The 14,563-nt window shown below is 41.7% G+C and overlaps 1 long non-coding RNA gene across 1 annotated transcript; it reads left to right on the forward strand.

Moving 5' to 3' along the window:
• Nucleotides 1–4,630: 4,630 nt before the first annotated feature.
• Nucleotides 4,631–14,527, forward strand: LOC121644507. The gene is made up of 3 exons (XR_006011284.1): nucleotides 4,631–4,749; nucleotides 10,893–10,939; nucleotides 13,015–14,527. It is a non-coding gene; the product is annotated as an uncharacterized LOC121644507 (long non-coding RNA).
• Nucleotides 14,528–14,563: the final 36 nt, after the last annotated feature.

A 14,563-nucleotide genomic window follows, 5' to 3' on the forward strand; every position in this document is an offset into this window, starting at 1 on the left:
AGTTTTATATGCACATTATCCATTATCCAACACACATAAACTTTAATGTTAATTGGATTTATTAATTTTCTTTGGGGCATTGTTGAAGAGCTGAACCTTGTTATATTACCTCATGATATCATGCCAAAACAAGTAACAAAAAGTAATGACAGTTCAGCTAACAGTGCAAATCATTTGCAAAAGACATAAATGAAACTATGAGGAATCCAACAGTTTTGGCAGCTTCCACATTTTGGAACTGCAACATAAAGATGACTGAAGCACAGCTGGGCCATTGAACAACCAAAAGAGTGTTTTTCAAAAGGTTTTGTGGACAGCTGAAATGACAGTAACACTAAAAGGATCAAAGGTAAAGAGGTCTGCAGGTTTTCAGAAGGCTATGATTTTAAAGTTGCACCACAAACTTCCAAAGACTTTTTTTTTGTTGTTTTTTGCTTTTTTTTTTTTTTTTTTTTTTTAGCTCTCTTCCTTCCACAAGTCACATATATGGAAAACTTGTGGGTTGGGTTTTACAGTGAGGGAAGGCAGCACAGGTTGATAAAAGATGAAGGAGAAACTAGGGATGCATCAATACCATATTTTTACAAACTGAGTACAAGTACTTACATGTGAGTACTTGTTTACACAGAGTACTGGTATTAGTACTAATAAATCCTGTTACAGTTCACTGTTGACCACTGAGTGATTATTAACATGGCATGGGTATGTTAAACAGAATAAACAAATAAAAATGTTAAGTAGAGGAGATAAAATAAATAAAAGAAAAAAATTAAATAAAAAAACAGAATACTAATAATGATTGTGATTACCAGTTAAATTTGAAATAGCTATAAGTGCACATAGCAAAAGTCTGATTATATTATATATATAACCCAAGAACAAATCAAGTAAACAGTCAGGAAGGTTTCCCAAATGCTTGGATGAACTGCTCAGAGAGATGGCTTAATCCCATCTTGTAAAGGGAGGACATCACTTATTTTTATATTCTTTCCTCAGGTCAAGCATCTCCAAAGAGCAGTCTTCATAAACTCTGAATGTATGACCCTGGTAAAGTGTGTACGTCTCCTCCGAGCCTCGCGGACCAGCTGTTCCCTTCTCTGAAGTGATGGAAGCAGAAAATATGAAGTCCTGTTATTTTCCCAGGCTTTGGTTTGAAGGTTGCCCAATCCAGTTCAGGTGCGGAAGATATGATCTTCTCACAGCCTCTTGCAGAAGTTTCGAAAAGAACTGCATAGGTTATGGACCTATCAATGCCCTTGGGGAGCCCAAACAGTTGAACGTTGCAGGATATGTTTCTCCCCTCCAGGTCAGTTAGCGTAGCCTTTAGCTTCCAGTTATCAGTTTGAAGCTGCACGCATAAGCTTCATCTTCTACTTCCTCCAGCTGCTGGTAAACAGTGTTAGTATTTTCTTCTAGTGACTACAGTCTGTTGTGGTGGCCTGGACGATTGTTTGGACTCTGTCCAATTTGTGTTAAAGTGCTTGGAAAGATAGTTTGAGCTAGCAGAGCAGGGCTGATCAGTGGTCAGCTAGGATTGCTGGCCTTGGACTTCACCTGGCTTAGTGGTTTTTAGTAGTTAATGTGTTAATGCATTTTAAACAATTCCACAAATTAATATTTTTGCACTAATGTGTTTGACAGCCCTAGATTTTTTCACATTGGTATTGGTTTTGTAGTATCTGAGCACTTTTATGTATACCGAGTACATGCACATGGTATCAAACCGATATCCAATACTGGTATCAGTATCGATTCATCCCTAGAAGAAAAAACATGTTTAAATGCTTAAAACATTTTATTTTTCCAAAAAAAAAAAGCCCAGAATAACAGAAGTGGCTTAATAATTGGTTACTCTAAGAAATAAAATCAATAAATCAATAAAGACCAAATGCAAGGTACAACTTATATATTTCCTGACTGTATTAATGGACTTTCTCATTGGTTGGTTAACATTTGTTGCTGCATGCTATTTGAAAAAAAAAAAAAAAAGTAAATAATGCCTTTAAAATGGATGGGACAAAATCTGCCATTTAAAAACCAGTATACACCTAGCAGTGTGACTACAGTGTATATTGCTCCTTCTCAGCCGACAATGTTTATCCATTCATCTCAGCTGCCTCTGACAAAAGTTTGGAAAGCTGCCGGGTGTAAATTGGTTCCTGCAGAGGAAGGTTTTTGTGGTGATCCTCAGGTTTCCATCAGCTTGGCTCTCCACAAAAGGAATCCACCTCTTCTTAATCACAACATTCCAAGCAAACTTAGAGTCTATGTTCTTCTCAAAATTTCTGCATCCAGGGAAGACACATTTTTGTAATTAAGGTTACTTAGTTTGCTAGCAAGATGTTAAACACATTGCTAAATGGCATAGTTTGCAGTTTAAAGTGAACACATACAGCTTTTTAGAAAGCTTCAAATGACCTATTATCTATTTTGGGTACATTAGGGATCTCAAACTCCAACCCTCAAGGGCCACTTTTCCTGCAGGTGCTCTATACACCTGATTCAAATTAAATGGATCCAACATCTTGTTGTCAGATTCTACACAATGACCTATTAATTTGAATCAGGTGTGCTGCAGCAGGGAAATGTCTAAATCCTGCAGGACTGTGGTCCTTGAGGTCTGAAGTTTGAGATCCTTCAGGTACAGGTACAGAGTCCAGACCAAGGATCACCAACTCTGGACTCTATAAGACACTGGCCTACGAGTTCAGAAGTTGGTGATCACTTCTCCAGTAAAAGAAATTCAAGTCAAACTTAATTTTATTTGATTAATCTTGTTACCTATAAATTGCCTGGGCCCCAAATAAGAGCACCCCCAAAATGGACCCCCTCTTGTCCAAATAAAGTGATGAGTGTGTTCTTCCTTCTTTTTTAATCTATAGATCCAGTCGGTGTAAAGTAGAACATGAATGTTGAGAGGAAAAGATAAATGGATAAAACTTGGTACCAACAAAAATTGGCAGCATATTTTTTTTCTCAATTCATGCAGAAGAATCTGATGTTTTCAGCTGAAAATAAAATCATGGAACTGTAAGATTTTCACATGATAGCAGTCATACACATGAACACCCACACAGTTAGATTTGTGAAAGAGCTGTGATCGAAGCTGCTGGCTAAATTAAGAAGAAAGAGAGATTAGAGGCTTAAAGGAAATCAAGCCAAGGCTGTTTCTCTCATTTGGATATTTGAAACTAGAATACTTAAGAAATCTAAATGCTGCATTTCTGAGAGAATCATTCTGACCAGTGATACCAATTAGCATCCAATCTGTCACAATAACCAGAAGTTTGTTTGCGTTGCATGCTATTGGTACAACTGTAATATAGACAGGGGAAGAGCAGGTGTCTTTAAAAAAAGGTTTTGTCCTTTAATCCTATGTAAAACTGTGGAAATGGCTTTGATCCTCCGTTTGTTGCTTCCCTCCTTCCAGTCCATGGGTCTTGGCCTAATAAAGACCTGTGTGGCGGGGAACAGTCAGACTGCCTTCCTGTGTGAAGAAATGTGTTCAATCACCATGGCTACCAGTCAGAAAAGAACCCCTGCTGTGGTTATTATGATTTATCTGTCAGCTCAGTGTGCAGGTTAACAATCACTGTCTATGTTGGATGTGTATGTGTGTGTGTTTGTGTGTTCAGGAAGGCCCATAGGTCAGCTATAATTTAATATTGTAATTATCCCTTCAAAGAAAGAAGCAGTGAAATTTCAAAGCATCACTTCTAAAAAAAAAACAAAACAAAAAAAAAACATAAAATGGATCACTTCTGGTTCTGGTGCCTCCCAGCAGCATCACTGATGTGAGAGTGGGAACATGAGAAAGCTTTGAGCAGTATTGATTCAGCCGAATACTCTCGGAGTGAGCACCAGAGGATCCGAGGAGAGAATTATCCATGCACCATTTCCTCCCCTGCTCCTGTGTGGAAAATTCTGCAGTTCCAGCTTTCTGGTAGCCTACATACATCAGAAACACACACACACACACACACATAGACACAAAAAGTCATATTCACACTGATATGCTGTATTGAGGTTTGAGAATAGCAGTTGTTTGATTTATTTATAGGTATTCGCTTTAATCTGATTGGCCCAGCATTTTTTTTCCCTTGTCAAATTCATTGTAAAATAGGACAAACATAAAAGGAAAACTACAGACAGGCTGTCATAATAGAGGGGATTTATTTTTTTCTACTGTACATAATTTCACCCATAGGAAATTGCCATTTTGGGGTCATTAAAGTGATCCCAGATCAGTTCTATAAAGTGTGCTAAGCTCTTGAGAGCTACCACAGATTTTAACTCCACCGTTAGTTCTTCTCAAGAGATTATTGCCATAAACCAAGAGAAATGTCTGAGACACGGGGCATTGTCTGCATATGCCGCTTTGCCCTGAGAATATCCTCCTCTTCTCCTCCCCACCCGGGTTCTCCGGAATAATACACCCCCCTCCCCTCCAATTCCCTTCCCACCCAACTGCCCCGGCATCCAATGACAGACGCGCATTCCTCTCAAGCTATCCCCTTGGAGCCAATCCCCGCCGTTCCAGTGATCCCCGTAAACCGGATGCCCCCCCCTCCCTTCTGCCCCTCCAACCCACGTAATTTGCGGAACGGAGAAGCAGACGCGCAGTCGGTGTGGAGTTGGACTCGGATGGAGATGATGAGAGTAAAAATAGTGACCATAACAGACGCGAAGAAATCGCATCAGTTCACCTCAACATGACCACAAATCCTGCCGGAGGTGAAGGGGGAGCTTGTAAGTATTGGCATCTGGCGTAATGTAAAAGGGAAGCAGTGTATTTGTTTAATCAGTCTGTATAGAAGATTATGCACCTTTGATGCATTCTCTTTTGTTTTGAGGGGGGGAAAGTATGAATTTGAAACTGTGTGTGGTGTGGTTGGCACTCAGCTCTGTAACCTACGCGGCTCTAACATGAGCGCACGAGAATTTGTTCTACATGCCAGTCATTTTTTAAGGGTATGACTAGAGGAAAAAATGATTGCTCTGGGAAATACTTGGCCTCTTTACGCGCACTTAAACTTTTTAAATGCTTGTCAAGACATTTCCATGTGCAGATGCTGTTCTCGCCTTTTTGGAAAAGTTTCAACTATATGTTTAAACAGCTCGCGAAGCTCAAAGGAATTCTGATTAGAGGCTAAAAAACAAAACAGCTTTGCTTAATTTCATTCACTAGACAGCCTTCTTGTTCCCACCGTGCCTGAAACTCGGTAAACACTGATAAATTTTTTTTTTAGCTGAACAATACGCACCGGCTTTGTGCAGACCATCTGTCTTTATATCGACATTACAGCAACCCTCCTACCCCCTTCCAAAACACACCTGAAGAGTAGAAAACAGGCAGCGATCATTCAGAGCCGCCACCCGTCCCTCGCCAAGCCCCGACTCACGATGTGATCAGTCTGGGTGGATGGGTGCGTAACGCTGCCGAAAAATATCCATATCACAAATAAAAGCCTGTGGAACTAACGAGTGCACGTCAGACATGCTACGTTAAGTGGGATGCCACGCACGTTATGCATGTATATCTCTTGGTCAAAGCGCAACAAGGAAGTGGACGGGTGCAAGAGCAGAACAGCATTTTTTTTTTTTACGCATCCTGAATTCTCGGAAACAGTTTTTGCGCATCAGACTTCCTCCCGGATTCTGGGCCCGCGGCACATGGCAAAAAAAAAAAAAAAAAAAAAAAAAAAAAAAAAAACAGCCAGACTGCCATTTTCAGGGTGGGCACTATGAGAGGATGCACACTCACCATGTACTGGCCAGCCCTAGTTCACCATCAGCATGGCGCATTCACTTTAGGGTCATAAATGTGGGTCTGGGCTTTTTTTTTTTTTTGCCTCCTGGTAGTCTAATGTAGCTTAGACTTTTTTTTAAAGGGGAGTTTAGAAAGTGCCCTGCTCAGTTTCTCTATGTGCAGTGCCAAGCACTAATATGCCTTATGGTTAATGAGGCAGTCTCCATAAATTCTCCTGCCATCTGGAGCTAGCGGGTCTAGACGCTTAGAGCAGCACTACAGTTTCCTGGCTATGGAGTGCGCACAGCATGTTTTAATGAAAAAGGCAAATTCATGCATTTTTGGTTTTGCTTTGAAAGGCTGCATCAAATTTGACCTGTTGAGAGCAATTTGCTTATATTCAAATTCATTGCGCAATGTTATTTGTCTTTATAAAGAAATGTAGGAAATGAACGTTCCTGATAAAAGCTGATGTGAGCTGCTGTGATGGCTTCACTTCCACAGGACTGAGTTACATATAATCCACTTTAGCTTTGTTCCTCTTGAAGGAAAAAAAGATTTAAAAAAGCAGCAACCTCCTGCTTCATCACAATAAAGAGCAGCACATGTCCAAGCACATATCTGTTTAATTCAGTTTCCAGTTGCTGTCAGAGTCATCAGGGAGGTCTGAGTGAACAGAGCAAAGTCAATGTCTTCCTGCTGTAATGTGGTCAGAGGAGCATTTGGATGTTGGTTTATCTGATCTCCCGCAGCTATGATAATCATTTCTGTGTAAGTCATTATCACATATGATGAGATTCATCAGTTGCACCCTGCAATTATGTCAAGAAGCAACCTGCTATTACTGTGGGGATGCTTTCAACCACAGGTTGCTGCTGTTCCTGTGTTGCACTCCATTTCTTTTGCAACCAGAACAATTAAAAATACACAACTAATGTTGTTGTAGTTTGTCACTGAGAGGCATTCCTACTTTTTACATCTTCCACTTTCTATGATCTAAATTCCACCTCAGACTTTATTTGTTCATGGATCCAAAGCAGCACATCTTATCAGCGCTGTATAGCAGAAGCGTTTGTGTTCATGCGTCCCAAGTAAATGGAAGTTGAAACCTGGCAGAGTGCACATCAGCAGGAACCTGTGTTTGTAACGTAATGTGTTTGTGCTTCCCTGTGCAGTGGAGGGTAAATAGAAAGGTTAGGTAATGGAGACCCCTGGCCCTTGCCTCGGGCATTGCGACATACTGCCTATCTAGATGAGTGGTTGACCTCCAACCTCTTGTCTAGCCAAGGGCTCGGGTCTGCTTGGGTCAAGCCAGGTGGCTTTCAAGAGCCTATTGGCCCGTTCAGAACCACATGACATTTGAACTCACTCCACTTCTGGACCAAATGCACTTTATTAAGAAGCTCTTGCAGAGAGTGTGTGTGTATGTGTGTGTGTGTGTGTGTTTAACTGCATGCTTATAAGTGTGTGTTACTAGTTAACGTTTGGGGAAACTTGTCAAACACAGGGCATCTGATTTCTGATTGTACCAAACTTTCACATTATTTTTAGTTGGACGTGGGAATTAAAGTGAAGTGATATAACAATGAAAAACACTGAAACTCCAGCGACTTACAGGAGCCTGATCTGCCGCTAGATTTCACTCATCACAGCTTCTGTGTTGCCGCCTTAACCGTAAAAATACAGCGACATTCAACCTGGTCTCGACCTTGTCACAGCTGAGAGAAACAGCCTGTCTTGATTCTGTCACAACATGCTTGCTTGATTGTATCACCGTGCAAGAAACTCCCCGTGGAAATTTTGGAATCTTTCCCATTGTTCCTGAAGGAAAGGAGGCTTTCATATGGAAGTGGGGAACGCCAGGAAATGACAGGCATTCTTTGTGGACTGAAAATAAACTTGTGGGTCCTCGCTTTCCTCTCGACAGCTAAGCAAAAACTACAAATTAGAAGAGAGGATTGAGGATTATGGCCTTAACAATTCCTTAGAGGCATTTTCACTTTCCCAAGTTTTCTGCTGTAGTTTGTACCCCAGTGTATATTTTTTGCATACAGCTTAACATTGAGAGGGCTGAAAAGCTTTTTTGTCCAAAGCTTTTCCTTCATTTCTCTACAGATTTTTCAAAAAGAGCATTCTTATTTTCGTCCTTATTTGTCCTTATGTTGCCTTATCTTAACCCCCCTCCCAGCATTAAACTCAACCCTGCTGTTTGAGCTTTGCTTTATGAAGTGTGACAGTGAGGTCTGGTTGCCGAGGCAGGCTGTGCGGACTGGAACGTACAGCTTTACATTCAGCCGGCTGTGGCCAGGTCTGGGGAGGACTTAAACTCACTTCACCCCTATACATTTCCTTGTATGCAGGAACTCCCTTCATTCTGCTGAGCAGGCATGAAAGTACAGAATAGAAAGAAAAGTAGAGGGAGGGAGGGAGGGAGGGAGGGGAAAGCATGCTGTCTTTAACCTCATTCAGTTCCACATGTGGAATTACTGCCTTTAAAAAAAAAGGGGGGGGGGGGGGTAAGAATATAAACTTAAACAAGTGGGTAATTTATAGTTTTAAGAATTATGTCTAGCTTTTTCTACATCAACAAAGTTACCATCTTTCCTGTGTTCAGCTGTTCAAAGTTTGACAATTTTTTATTCCTTATAGCTTTACACTCACACCATATCCCCCCTTCTCTCTTTCTGTCACTCGTCCTTATCCTCCTCCTTCTGTTGTTATGTTTTCCCGCTAGGCCAGTGGTAGTTCCCAGGTATTTGACCAGTGTAGTGTAGCCGGGAGGCCGGTTGTTCTGTCCTCGGTGAGACAAAGGCAGCGTGCCTGAAGGAGAGGGATGAAAGGAAACGGGGCTGTGCAGCCACTCCTGTTTACAATGGGAATCCTCCTTAGTGAGGCTGTAGAGCAAATAACCACCTTCTCTCCTCTTTTTTTTTTTTTTTCTTACCAAGCAGCGACTCTGAGATTGTGTCTCCATCATTTTGTAGGTCAGTGCACGTAGTGTACAGATGTTAGTTTGTGTGTGTGTAGTGTGGAAATGCTGTTCTGTACAGATGCATAAAATGAATATCAGTTTTCTCTTCCTTACACCTGCTTAGAGTGAGCAGACAGATGGAGACGTTTCCTGTACTGAGGTTTTGGTTTAAACTGAAAAGTGTGTTGGAAATTAAGGAGACAAAGCAAGAGTTGTATAAGAAGAGAAAAAAAAAAACGAGCATGTTTGAGCATTAGATGTTACCAGTATTTTCCCACATTGCTGCATGTTTATGAATGACAGTTTTTTTTGTTGTTTTTTTGTTTTTTTTTTTTGTTTTTGCTGTATGTGTCTGTGCTGTATATCTCTGCCCGCTCTAACCCACTGCTGCTCAGTCTTCTGTCATCATCTCGGGTGGTAGTCAGGGGGAGGGAGCGGAAGCCGCAGGAGTCTTTTATGGCTGGAGCTCCAGAGACAACCTGTTCTCAGGCACTTCTCTGCTGGCACTTTTTAAGACATCATAAATTCCCCCATTTCCTCTGACCAGCCCTAGGTGGGTATAAAGGACGTACCTGGTCAGTAATTGTCTGTCTGGCTCTCTCATCTGTCAGATTCCTTGTACTGCTGGGGACTTCCTCCACAGCCAGACTCTCAGACGGCTTAAAGATCTGCACTGGAAGGAGGAGCGATAACAAAAAAACAAAAAAAAACAAACAAACAAAAAAAAAAAAACCCTAATGTTTTTGTAAAAAAAAAAAATTATTGATAGATAGGAATTTTCCAGCTGTTTAGTGTTTTGTTGCATCTCTTAAGGTTTGGAGAGTGGATCTGGCATCAGTGTTCGGGGTCTTTTCTGCGTGCATGTGCACTTCAGGCCATGAACAGCAGCCTGCTCTTAGACCTGTTTGATACCTTTTGTTTGCTGAAGTTTTAGGGATGAAGAGCAGAAAAGAAAGGATTAGGGGGAGAAAGAAGAGATTCTTTTTTGGAGGGGTGGGGGGGCCTCAGGAACATTCATCGCTCACATTCATTTGACGCTCAGCTCGGCTGGCCTCACGGAGGCTGGAACAATACACGCACCAGCGTGGCAACATTCCTTAAGGTTGAAAAGGTCAGGGGTCACCCAGTGACCCCACCCTGCCAATCAGTCTCAGGGCACTAACTCAGTGCCTTTTTGCTTTATGTCTTTGCACTTGTTGAACAGACTCTGCACCTTGTGTTACAATGTGCCCTTTGCTCTCTAATAGACTAGAATGGCACGGATCACTTTTAACATTTTTCTAATGCTTGTTAAATCTGTTTTAGCTGGTGTTTTGAAAGTTGAACAAGGTAGAGAAAAGGCTCTGAGAGGGAGAATTTATTTTGCTTCCATTTTTAAACTTTAGAGTGCACTAAATAGAGATACTGTATAAACGAAAAGCGGAGACAGAAAATAAGTTAACCAAAAGCTGCAAATCGTGCAAATTGAGTTGGAATTCTTTGGCCAGGTTTCCTTGGCAATATATTTCCTGAATTGCCTATGGCACATACAATAACACAGCCAGATGTTTTGCAAACCCAGACGTATATATGGTAAAAAAAAGAGCCACCACAAAGCAGCCCAGCTGTAATTATTGTCCACATTTTAAACTGATTTATGCCTATTTTATATAATCAGTCCAAAATGGTCAATGATTAATCCAACGGGGGCACTGGAGAGGCTCAAAGTCATATTTTTCCTTCCTTACAAAAAAATCTATGTTCAGTTTTTTTGCGAACACCACAGCACGCTTCAAATAAAGGATTGATGATTGCTATTAAAATGGAGCATATGCATGTGTAGGCAATGAGGCCCTAGAGTCAGACTGCAGGTCTGTTAGTCATTATGAGTGAACATACAGTATACACTGGAGTGGACAAGCAGCTACATTAAAGCCTCACCCATGGCCGCATCAGACCACCCCAGAGACACACCACTGGCACTTCCTCTGCCAGCTTCCATCGCTTGGCCTCATGGGGGTTTTTGGGATTTCCGGGGGATGCACTGGACATTAATAGTCTGTTGACAAGGAAACTTTCTCATGAAAATGCTGTTATCTGTAGACATATTGCCAAAAAAGATGTGTGTTTTCTTGTTTCTGTATGTTCCTTTTGCCTCTAACTGATTTGTACTTGTTTCTGTTCTTCTTTTAGGTTTTCAGTGGCCATTTCTGTGAATTTGTGAAGATCAATTCTATCAGGTATCCTGCACAACATCATTCAGAAACGTTTGGCTTTTTTTAATCGTAATGTGTCACATTCAAGTGTCCTCCTTGTTGGTGGTAAGCATCCAAGAAAAACGACTTTAAAAGCCCCTGAATTTCATCCTGCACAATAAATCCGCTTACAGTAGAGGAAGGAGACATCGCTCTCTATTAGTCTGCAGTTAGAAATGAAAGCCTATCCGGCTGCAGCTGTGGAGGAGCTCCAAAGATGGGGACGTTTATTGTCAGGAACAAATAGAGGCCTTTTTATTTTGTCTAGCAGCTGACGCCTCTCCCCACCCACTTCTCTAAAACCGCTTTTGTCAGTAGTGTAGAGTGGCCTGCTCAGGCAAGAGCGAGACACCACGAGAGTTTCCGACCAGAAAAAAAGAAAAGAAGAAGAAAAATATAAAGAAGTCCAGGGTTTGTTGGCGACAAGCATGGGGTTATGGGGAGGAAAGGCCCGGCTGTTTGCCATATGGTGTAATTATCTGCTATTTCAAAAGATTATCTCCCTCCATCAATATAGTGTTTAATGTATATGAGTATAAGTAGGTATATATGTGTGTGTGTGTAGTTATGATTTGATCTCTGTTCTGCCCCCCCCCCCCCCCCCCCACACACACACACTCTTCAGCCCCTTTCCTCCCCCAGCCCTCTCCTTCATGAGCACTCCCTCCCACACACACGTAGAAGCGCAGACTCTGTCAGTACAAAAGAAATATTCAGCTGTAGAGAAGGGGTCCCCTCAGAGGGCGCGACATTGAACTGTGGGGATTAAGAAGAAATGGCTGGCTGACACTGGGGTTGCCATAGCAAAGCCCCCTTTTCTCCTCTGCCTTGACCCTCTGCCTATTTTTCATTTTACGCCTCATTGTGGGGTGAGATGTAAGTGTGTGTGTTTGTGACTGTGATGGAGAAGGGAAGGTTTTATACGGTGTATACGGTGTATGAATTTAGGGTTTGAAGCTGCTTTGCTTTACCCTGCAGGAAAACGTCCTCCTCAAATCCGTTGGTTTTTATGTCAGCATACCAGGTACTTTGAATAATATGCTACATTACTGGCCTTTATTTACAGGCCAATGTATTTATTTTACTGAGGATGTGTGAAATAATTTTCACATTGTTACATATTCATAGAGGTAAGCACATCACGAGGCAATGCAGACAATAATTCAGAGATCCAGCATATTCACAAGACAAAAACCATTTTGTCTGTTTTATGACTTTCTAAATTACATCTGCCGTAATGTGACACATTACTCCTCCGTTGTAGCCTGCATGTTATCATGCAAGCTTGATGCTGGCCTCCCTGCCCTGGCAGAGTAATGGATGCAGGTCTAGCTTGCACAATGACAATCAGCATCCCAAGCCGATGAAATGGGGCGATGGATGACCGTAGATCAGCATTTGTCATTCTGAACGTCAGCCCCTGCCTCTCTGTGCAGCTAGCAGCAGTGCAATGACACTGTCGGTAGTTTTTGACCCCCCCCCCCTCCTCTGCTTTGGCCTGCTTCTGACAATGGGAGCTCATAGTCTTCTGTGGCTATGTAGCGATTGGGGGTCTGAAAGAAGCTGGGCTGCGCAGTAGGACATCACCATTGTTCTCTGGACTGGATGTCCATAAGAGTCGTAGCAGAAATGAAGATGACTCAGAAATGTTGAACTGAGCACTGTCGAACAAGAAAGGGGGTGTGTCAGGACTACGATGCAATGATATTTTTACATTCCCATCATTTTAAGTTTGTCTGAGTAGAAGACTGGCTCATTCAAATTAGACAAACACATGTTTTTCATCAGATCTTGACACATTTTTCTCTGAGATTTTTGCATCAAATACATAACAATAGACATATTGCTCGATCGTCATTTCACTGGAGGCAACATCTATCGGAAAAATAAGCAGAGTTGCAGTTTGTTGTGGATTATTTAGAGTAGCTGGAATGTGTTATCCAGTATTTGAATTTTATTTCCCCATCGAAGAAAAAAAACAACTCTTTTTTTATGTTCTTTTGTATACAAAACTGCTTTGAGTATAAGTGTTAGCAACCTCTTTTTCATGTGTGTTTCAGATGCTGTTATGACTGGTTTTAATCAGAAGATGAAGGACTTCAACTTCCTGTGATTATTGAGGTGGTAGTTATGCAATAATACAGATCTTCACAGCTTTTGTTAAAGCATAAACATACCTAGTTATTCTTTCTATGCATAACATGATCAGATATGTCACTGCCTGGCGGACAAAGCACAAACTCCACCACTGTCTTGTGTCATTACGTCCCCTCATTACGCAAGCTGACCTCTGTGGTTTGAACAACGTCCCCGTCCCTCGCTCGCCTGACTGCCTGTTCTCTCCTTCCTCGGCTCCCCGCCTCCTCTGTCAGCTCGGCTCACAGTCATGACTGCCATCCCGCCTGCCTCGGTGAACATTCAACGCTGTCGGTGAGTTTGGTATAGATTGCATAAAAACCATCGACCGTTGACTGTGCCCCGCGGCTCGCTCTGGCAACGTCAGAAATGGGAAAAAATAAAATAAAATGAAAAATGAACAAAAGGGCAAGTGGGCGCCACATGCAAATGCAGAGACGAAAACTGCACACGCACATGAGCATAAGTGCCACTCTGTTTCCGCTGTGCCCAAAGACCAAAGGTCACAATCAACATTCATTGCTGTCGCTGGGTTGGACTGTGTAGAAAAGCTCACTGAACAATGAGTGCAACTGTGGCCCAGATCTGCCTGACTCGCGTCTCAGCCAATCAGCCGGCCGGATGTGAAGCACTCTGATTTCTTTATTTATATACTTCTTGTTTTTCACTTCTATTTTCTCTTCTCCCTCCCAAGTGCTTGGAGTTTAAGGGGAAGAGAGCGATAGACACGCAAATAGACTTCTGGCTGCTTGCTTTCTTATCCTCCTCTCCTCTAATTGATGGTTATGTGTGCAGCTAGGGGGAAGGAAGCGGAGTGAATGTGTAATCATTGGGAGTCTCTTCTCTAGATGTTTCATCCCTCTCTTTTTTGTTTGTCTAATTATATAGTGAGCTCAGTTTAGTGTGTGTCTGTGCTGGCAGGAAAGACGGATTGGCAGAAAGGGAGTACAAAGGAACACAAAAAGCGTAGAAGTATTACAGCACTAGAAAAATGATCTAGTTTTGAGTGTATTTCCTATAATATTCCTTCTGGTGCTGTTGCAAAAGTATATGGATAAAAGCTGTTTTCAAAATGTAAAAATAAGATTGTTTTCACTTTTCACACTGAGGATGTTTCATTATTTGTGTTTGAGCTTTAAGCCTGTCCCTGTGTGTGTCTCTGTGTGCACGTATGATAGAAGACCTGTCTGCTGATCTCTGGGTGCAATATGTTATTTTCCTTCTATACTCACCCTTGCTCCCTCATGGGAAAAAAAGCAGTCTATAAGGTTGTCTTCTTCCTGTCTGGGACCAGCCATGCTTTTGTCATTGTACCCATTTTGTAACAACTCTGTCCTTTATCAGGTTTGCAATTAAGATAAAGTCACAACTCACATAAAGTCTGCAAGGTATTATTACTGACTCCTTGAGTAATTCAATAAAGTTTAATACAAACCAGTTTATCAGCGTCTGATGTGATTATTTGCTACGAGG

The sequence above is a fragment of the Melanotaenia boesemani genome, chromosome 8 (assembly GCF_017639745.1).
Source record: "Melanotaenia boesemani isolate fMelBoe1 chromosome 8, fMelBoe1.pri, whole genome shotgun sequence".
Taxonomy (NCBI): domain Eukaryota; kingdom Metazoa; phylum Chordata; class Actinopteri; order Atheriniformes; family Melanotaeniidae; genus Melanotaenia; species Melanotaenia boesemani.